We start from the raw sequence: 9,481 nt of genomic DNA on the forward strand, positions 1-9,481 counted from the left end.
ATGAAAACATTTCATTTGGTTACGCTCCAGTGGACTATTTAATGAGGAACACCACCATCCTCCCCTGTCTCCCTCAAATTTTGGAGTAAAAAATGGAGCAATCAAATCTTCTCAACTATTCACATGAGAACTCCATGTAAGAATATACTGAAAAAGAAGTTTTGGGAAAAAGAAAACAAATTTGTTCTCCAACTCTAAATAAGTCTCTTCCTTCGTGGAGTTATTGGGCCATCCAAACTGGGCCTAATACCTGTTTTTACTACGTAACAAAATCTATTTTATTGTTTTTACTACGTAACAAAATTTATTTTCTTGGTGCGCTGTGGGTGCAACTTGGACTACGTGTGGAGAAACTTTGACGGTTTTATGGTTCAATTGTCTTTCTCCTTTCGGTAATAACTTACCCAAAAAAACTCTAGCAATCAGTCCATAAACTTTAAAGAAATTTATCGAATAACGTATAAGACAATTTAACACTTTACCCATATTATTTTTTTTTATCTAATTTCAAAATACCCAAAAAAAACACATGCTATTGAGTTGAAATAGTCTAAAAAGGTCAAATATGGAATAGTTAATCTTTTATAGGTATTTTGGCAAATTTCCCTAGAATTTACTATGTTAATTTGTTCTATTGTAAAATTACCATGTAAATAAATTTATCATTTAGATTGAAATCTCTTGTGTCGTGTGATATAAAAAACGACCTCTCACAACCCCCACGATGATGGAGCATTGTCAAGGAAAAGGTAGCACCTTTGAACAGAAGTCAGCCAGAGAAAACATGGGGGTGGATGGCTTCGGATTGTTTGTTACAATGAGAACAAGGGTTGTAGACTCTTCGAGGTTCGGAAGGGGATCAACAGTTGCCGGCAAGCATTTATGGACGATATCAGGTTCCAGAAGGGATCGAGTCAGGTTCTAGCACGATAAGTGGCTTGGCACGCAATCTTCAAGTGAAGAATAGTCCAAATTGTTCGACTTGCAGGGGAGCTCGACACCAAAGAATGTAACATGGACGACAAGCACCAAAGACTTGACGATCGAGGGATCCGGCAATTGCAATATTGCAGAGCCAAGCAGAAAACTTCTACTACTGGACACTAAAGATACCATATGCTGACTCCAATGAAGCAGAAAGATTATGTCATTGGGACCCAAACCGTAAAGTTGAACAAGTTATACAGTAATTTCAATTAAAAAATGTGTGCAGTTGGCATAGTGATGCATCCGTAGCTGTAGAGGTAAGGTGCACCTTCAAATTTTATCATGGTATATAATTTTGATGTAAAATATTCTTAGGATTACCTCAAAATCTATTTTTATGTCTAATTCTAAAATTTTAAATTTAAAAAATGGTTAAAATCAAGTAGATCTATAAACAAATGAAAATCTTGAAAATTGATGGTGTAGATAATATGTTGTAAAATGTACTATTTCTAAGACTTAAAATCTTTTTATTTTTCATGGTCATATATCTCGATGTCGAGATGATCAATCAAATGGTTTTCCAACATTAAAACTTCCTTATCCGATGGATTTTTGAAGTGCATCCGTAGTTCTACATTATAAGGTTGCATCCTTATATAAACTTATTCCTTAAAGAATATCTATCCATGGTGAAATATCCGATTTAGAGGTCGTTTGTATATATGTAGAGTGAAATATATTACTCGCGTAATACGTTACATGCAAATAGATTGTTATTGTTTGGGTAGTATTTAGATACAACCTGAGAAATACATTGCTAGCGCGCAATACATTATATACAAATAGATTGTTACTATTTGGGTAGTATTTAGATGCAACTTGGAAAATACATTGCTATTACTTAATAATATGCCTTGTCATGCTTCAGATAATAATAACTTAATAGTGTGAATTAATATTGGTCATAAACATTGAGTGAACTATTTTATTCACAACCTTTAAATATCGTTAATTTGTAGTTTAAATAGTAAATGGAGATGTATTCTAAAAAAAAATTATTATGAAATGATAAAATATTTTAAAAATTAAATTAAGATACTGGAGGAGGGCAATATGACAAAAAAAAATACACCTAATATATTGTAAGTAATTTATCTAGCTTCAGATAAAGGAGAGGGTAGAAATGGATATAGGTATAGGAGTTTAGAGAGAAAGTAGAAATAGATGCGTGCAGGTGAGGGAGAATGACAGGATAGTGGATGTGCACAGGAGGCCCTTAGCAAATATGGTGTTTTGTTTTTATGTGTCAATATTGCTAAATCATATCACAATGGCTTGATTTCATACTAACATATAAATGGGTGTTTGGTCATTATATTTTATCAAAAAAACTAATTGGTCGATTTCATACTAACATATAAATTGGAGTTTGGTCATTATATTTTATCGAAAAAATTGTTTTAATATTTTTTTAGGTGCACCCCAATCATAAAATGACACTTATCAAATTTTGTATTCATATAATTTGTATTAAAAAAATTTAAAATAAAATACTCTGATATGTCGGATCTAGATGATTGGCTCACTTGATCAAAATTGGAGGGCTACATGACAGCAGAAGCATGCATCTTATATGTTGTAGGGGAAGTATAGAAACTTTTCCTTTTAAGAAATGAGATTAAATTGAAATACTTATTGTAAAATGAGACTTAATAATAAAATATAAAATATATAAGTCCATTTTGAAATACGAAAATAAAATAAGATTATTCATAAATTTCCCTAAAAAAATAAACGAGCTTGAAAAAGTTTACATAAGGTTGCAACCTTAAAATGTAAAATTACGGATGTACCTCAAAAATGTATCGAAAAATATTGTTTTAATGTTGAAAACCCTCTAATTGATCATCTCGACCCAGAGATATATGAAATATGAAAAAAGAAAAGATTTTGAGTCCCATAAATAGTGCATCTTGCAACATATTATCTAGACCGTCCATTTTCAAGATTTTCATAGATCTATTTAATTTTAACTATTTTCGAAATTTGAAATTTTATAATTTGATATAAAAATAGATTTTTATATTATCGTAAGTGTAACCTTGTAAAAACCATATCCATATTTTATTTATTTATATTTATTTATATTAAGGTGGTAATAAAATAATATGTTATTCCACTGATTATTTTCTCCGTACTCCATATGGAAGTACGTATCTCCGTTGTATCAGCCGAAAAAACTGTAGTATGGGTGATATTTTCTAGAAAAGGTTTGAATATACAAGAAAACTATAAAACGGTGACATTTTCTAGAAAAGATTTCGATTAGACGGTGAATGGTAAGGGTGAAAAAAATGGCTCCATTACGGCTCCCTCCATCATTTTTTCTCATTCTGATTTGGTATCTTTCTTCAATCTTTATCCTTTACTCTCATCCCTTAATGCAGAACACAGTGCTGCTCCAATTTTTACTCGAAAAGCCTGCGTTTCCCTCATTCTGATTTAGCATCAGAAAAACCTGCCTTTGCCAAAATATGATTGAGTGAGAATTGAAAAAAAATAAAATTCTATTATCGTGCGTTTGCCAAAATATGCTACTCCAAATAATTGAGTGAGGATTGAAAAAAAATAAAATTCTATTATCCCTCATTCACAAGACCAATTATGTTTACGTTATTCTGAATTACGTTATTTACTTGGATGTTTTCCCCTCTCTCTTATGACTTTTTTCAAGATTTATTTTTATAGTGCAGTATCTTCTTCTTCTTTCTTGCAATATCCAATAAATTTTTCTACAATGTGAATGAAAATACCACTTGAGTCCTCATTGAAAGAAAAATGAATCGGTTAGAATTCTGAATTTCCTACACAATGCGACTTGAGTCCTCATTGGAATACAATGGCGTTCCCATTTTATTTTATTTTATTTTAAGATTAAAATTACTATTTAATTTTTGGGACCATTCTCCCAATCAGCTCAATTTGCCAGTTCGGATTACCGATGGGCTTATCCGTACGACTGTTTGAAAGTGAAACACGGGCTCGACTTTATCATGTTGGGTATTTGATTTGCACCATTATAAACTTATTTTTGTTATTTATGAAAACTTCTAAATTATTTTTTTTAGCAAGGTTAAAGAGAAATTTTTAAATTTTTCAAATCAAAATTGTTTCTTTGACAATATTCAAAAATCTCATTAAAACGGAATCACATTACACCGTCAGATTACAATCACATAGTCAATATTGTTGATTTTCTTTCTTAAAAGAATTTAGTAAATTTATTAACAGTCCACATTATTGCGTTATCAATTTTATAAGGGCATGGTTTGTATACAGTCGAGGCTCTAAACAATCAAAGTAGATCCTACCTTCAAATAGTGTCGAGAAATGTGGTTTCAATACCGGAAATATTTGTGATAGTTTTAAAATATATTTTCATATTTAATTATACATTTTAAAGCTTCAAAAATAATATAGATCGAGCAGATATATGAAAGCTTTAAATCTTGAAAATTGATAGTCAAAAAATGCATTACAAGATGCACTATTTCCAAAACTTAAAATCCATTTTTTGCTCATGTCTATGCATCTTGATGTCGAGATGATCAATTTGACCATAATTGGGCATCAAAATAACATCTAGTGAATTTTTGGAGGTGCACTATTGTTTAGAGCCTCGGCTCCATATAAACTTTTTACATTTTATAAGGGCTAATGAATTTATTGTTGGGCAAGATTGTATGAGTTTCTCGCATATATTTATATGGGTCCTCTTCAATATACATTTCACGGATAGATTTTGGATCTAAAATTTTAACAAAAATTCTTAATTTTTAAAAATAAAATTTTAAAATAAAAAAATAAGATTTTTCCATTACCATTTTAACACCCTTAATTTTAATTTCACGGAGCCACTATTAGTCAACATGCATCGACAAGATTGGATGCTTCGTGCGTCAACAGACGCTATTGTAGAAGTGTGTCCATGATGCCCAAGTTACTTTTCCTTAAAATGCTTTTGGTAAAGCCAGTTCCTTTAGCTCAGACTGGACACGTCATATTATCTGAGCTTTGGCATCCTTTGTTCTTAAGGAAAAATCACGTTATTAAAGGGTATTTAAAAAATCAAATTATTTTTTCTAAATTAACCATGCAAACATATGTTTATATATAATTTTTATATCTTTATGATAATATGTAAACTTTTTTTATTATATTCTCTATTTTTATATTTTTCAATTTTTGTTTAATTGTTTCATGTGCCTCACTTCATAACTCATCAAAAATTGTTGTTTAAGTCTATGGGAAACCTTTACATCAATCATCTTGGCTTGAACATTATGGTTATAAAAAAAAAATTTAAGATTTCAGATTTTAAAAATAATGTATATTGTAACAAATTTTCTCGACCGTCCATTTCACCTTAAACATAAACGTTCGCAGATGTGCAAGATCTCTACATTTTTTGAGTTTCAAAATTTATTGTTAGTGGCGGAATTTGGTTTTAGAGCCATCATGAAGATTTATGTTGTCGAAAGTACTCTTTAAACTAGGATTCGAGGTACGGCTTTATTATTTTTTCATAAAACCTAAGCTTTATAGAAACTTCATCCAAAGACAAATGGTCTCTTTATATACAATCCTCTCTCTCTACAGAGAGAGAGTTAACATTTCTATTACTTGGGAACTATTATGAATAGTAATTTAGGTGGAATCCCAGCGGTCGGATCTTTATCGAGTGATTCGAAATATATATTACTATTTAATTTTAATTTTTTTTGTTATAAATCTAAATAAGATAAAATTTTGGGTGTATATACCTAACACAATTTTGCACCATATAAAAATATAAAAAAATTATTTTCAATGATGTAAAATGACCAAATTACCCCCACACTTTTCATCATCATTTTATATTTTGAAAAATATTTTTTATAAATTTTAATACACACGTCTAAAATTTCATTATGATCCGATTTCTTAAAAAATATTAAAATTCATAGAATAATATATATTCTAAACCACATGATGAAAATATGACGGCTGAGACTCCACTTATATTACTATTCATTATAAGTACCCATGTTTGTTAGCTTTTTCCATATTCTGGGATTCCATCTATATTACTATTCAATATAGCTGCCGGTGTTTGTTAGCTTTTTTCATATTAAGTATATTATATTAATTACAATACTATTCATATAATATTATATAATTAAGAGCAATGATTTCATGCAACTGTTGTATAGTAATATGATGCAACAGTCTTAAAAAACCATCTTATGGCCAATTGCTTGATCCAAATTTTGAAATATACACTATTTTTATTATAATGAACAATTACAAAAAAGAAAAAATTGAAAACACAACTTAGAAAGTATTTGTTTTGCCCAATTAACATAGGCCATTCATTTTTGTGAGATACTTGGATCTAGGCCTTAGAAGGATTTTTTCATTTCTAATTTTTTTGGATGGCTTTATTTCATTAGATGAACAATGTTAAAAATAAAATAAAATTGATTTTGAGTTTATAAATGCTAAGATCTTGAAATTCACAAAATGAATAGTCTAGATTCGTTTTTGGATGGGACTCATTTTAACCACATCTAGGATTCAAATTGAACTTTTTTTTTTTAAGAATTGATTATTGAGATGAAGAGAGTGTGTGTGTAAAATTTGGGATCATACAAATACCACAAACATGGTTTTTTAGAGGTATCGTTGCATACTATCATACAACCGTTGCATGAGATCATTGCTCTATAATTAATTATAATTCCATCTATACTACTATTCATTTAAAATTAATTATATTCAATTAATTATACTGAAAACATTATTGAAATAAATATTATAATAATTACAAAACTATATTTTTCCAACTTTTCTCTAGTTTTAACATTAGGGTACGAAGAAAGAAAAAAAAAAATCACTTAAGATTAACATACCTATTTGGTCTCCTCCAATATCCTAACATATTTATCCAGTTTTTTTTCTAGTTCTAACATTTAGCTTCACAAATCAGCTAGAAGTTAGGTAGAGTGATGCTTTTATAGCACAAAAAATGGAAAAATAAAAAATTGTCATGATAGATGTATGTTATTCTAAAATCATCTCATATTAAAAGCATGCCATTCCTAATCAAAAGTGGTAAATTCCTACATCTAGCATGATAATAAAATAATAATAATAAATATAACTTTTTTCTAGTTTTAGCATTTAGCTTCACAAATTAGCTACAAGTTATGTAGAGAGATGCTTTTATAGCACAAAAAATGGAAAAATAAACAATTGTCACAATAGAGGTTTGTTATTCTAAAGTCTTCTAATACTAAAAACATGTCATTCCTAATCGAAGGTAGAAAATGAGTGGTAAGTTCATACACGCTATATACATGATAATAATTTAAAATAATAATAAATATATATAAAACTAGTCGAATTACATTAGTTGCACGTAAAATTGATCGGTAAAAAAGTGACAAAATATTCAATGACCAAAAAGATAGGCCATAGTTGATGTTAGGGACCTATTAGACAATAGCTCGATGTTAGATAGTAAAAAGTACAAAAATTACTTTTCTTTATTATTATTTGTTATGAACTTTAAAACCAACCATCAAACTTTTTTTTCTTCTTTTTTTTTTGTGTGTTAAAAAATACTTTAAAATGATACTGATGTTTGTTTTGTTTATCAAAAAAAAATGTGGCTTATATGGGTTGTATGAAAACTTTACAAATTTAGAGCTGTAAGATAAAAATAGTAGAAACCCTACTCTTATAGGGCAAAAGAACTTCTCCTAGAATATATTATTTTCTATCCTTAAGAAATATGTCCATGAAAATTTGAAATCATTTAAAATCTAGTTCCATCATTGTTGTAATTTACTGGGGCTCTGTATGAAATGTGAAAATGTTAGCCAAATTTTTACTGAATGATTGGGATTGCTTTTCTTTATTTTCTGTAGACATTTGTGTGAAGCACGAATTTGGGTTTTGGTCCTAGAGTAAAATCCTTCGGTGTCTGAAAATTTAGACCTTGCTTCTCATCCATGATAATGGGTAGGTGAAATTTTGGGTAGTAAAGAGATTTCTCTTTGTAAATCTTTGTGTGAATTTTTCATGAGAGGGAATAGCATCTGATGTAAAAGTCTCTCTCTCTCACGCACACACACACCCTATTGTTTCCCAACAAGATTCATTAGGGAACCACATGTTTTGCCCCTTTTAGTTTCTTACATAGCAATAATTCTGAAATTTGAGTCATAGTCATCTTATAAGGAAAAAGTTTATATAAGGTTGCAACATTAAAACGTAGAATTAAAAATGCACCTCAACAATCCATTGAAAAAGGTTGTTTTACTGTTGAAAAACCCTATAATTGATCAACTTAACATCGAGATGCATGAATATGAAAAAAAGAAGAGATTTTGAGTCCCAGAAATAGTGCATCTTGCAATACATTATCTAGACCGTCCGTTTTAAAGATTTTCATATGTTTATAGATCTACTTAATATTAACCATATTTAGAGTTTAAAATTTTATAATTACATTTGAAAATAGATTTTCAGATAATCCTAATAATTTTTTACAACAAAATTACATATTATGATAAAATTTGGAGGTGCGCCTTAATTAGATTGTTTAAGGTTGCAACACCCATCTTATAAAAATACATCTTATTTTTTTAATGCTATGCATTAATGTCTGCGATGTTGTGATATAATATTTGATTTAGTTTTTTTTCACAGCTGTTTATATGATACTAGATTATAGTGGGAACTCATTGGGTGGCTTGTCAAATTAATCTTGGAAGAAGTTTATCCTTTGTACCATTTTCTAGTTATTTTTTATGGGTCTTATGCTATTTGATCCTATAAATTAATGGTCTAAACTGCACATTGAAATGACCTATCAAAAATTTATCTTCTCCTTTCTTACTTATTAATTTTGAGGAATATGCATACTTTTCGTAATTTGATAACCACAACAATTTAAAAAATTAAGTTTCATTGAGTAACCGGTGTTTTTCCCGTGATGGAAAAACTTTTAGTGGGGTATTTTACAATTTTGTGACCACTCAAAAACAAACTTTTCTGGATAAGGACGACTTTGGAGAAAGGTGATACAATGTTTTTGAACTGCAGATTGATGAGTCCGGATCGCAAGAGCGGATTGAGAGAAAAATTCAAAATGCTCCTCCAGGCACAGGAATGATGAGGATGCTTACTCGAGAAGAGTGGGCCGAGATCTAAGAGATTGGAATCTAAGCTTGCTCGATCAAATGCATGCATAAGGACTGGAGAGCCAGTGCCTATGGTGAACTTTTGGATACTGTTTGCCATTTCTTCATGCATTTCCTTTGTCTTAGGAAAACAATGACTACGAACTGGCAATGCATCTATTGTCCACTTAAAAAAAAAAAAGAAGGAAAAACATAGAGATCAATGTATGTACAGACATGATGAACAATTCTGAGGTTCATGATATCATTTTTTTTTTGATTGGATGGCATTTGCATAATAAGCTCCCCTTACTATAACCGAA

At 29.7% G+C, this 9,481-nt stretch overlaps 1 long non-coding RNA gene across 1 annotated transcript; it reads right to left on the bottom strand.

Moving 5' to 3' along the window:
- Positions 1-1,690: 1,690 nt before the first annotated feature.
- LOC148783018 (uncharacterized) lies at positions 1,691-6,956 on the bottom strand. Its single transcript, XR_016052209.1, has 2 exons — positions 6,882-6,956; positions 1,691-3,448 (listed from the first exon to the last, which is right to left on the bottom strand). It is a non-coding gene; the product is annotated as an uncharacterized LOC148783018 (long non-coding RNA).
- Positions 6,957-9,481: the final 2,525 nt, after the last annotated feature.

This window comes from Amborella trichopoda, chromosome 3 (assembly GCF_054954075.1).
Source record: "Amborella trichopoda isolate Santa Cruz 75 chromosome 3, AtrichopodaSantaCruz75HAP2 v2.0, whole genome shotgun sequence".
Classification (NCBI taxonomy): Eukaryota; Viridiplantae; Streptophyta; class Magnoliopsida; order Amborellales; family Amborellaceae; genus Amborella; species Amborella trichopoda.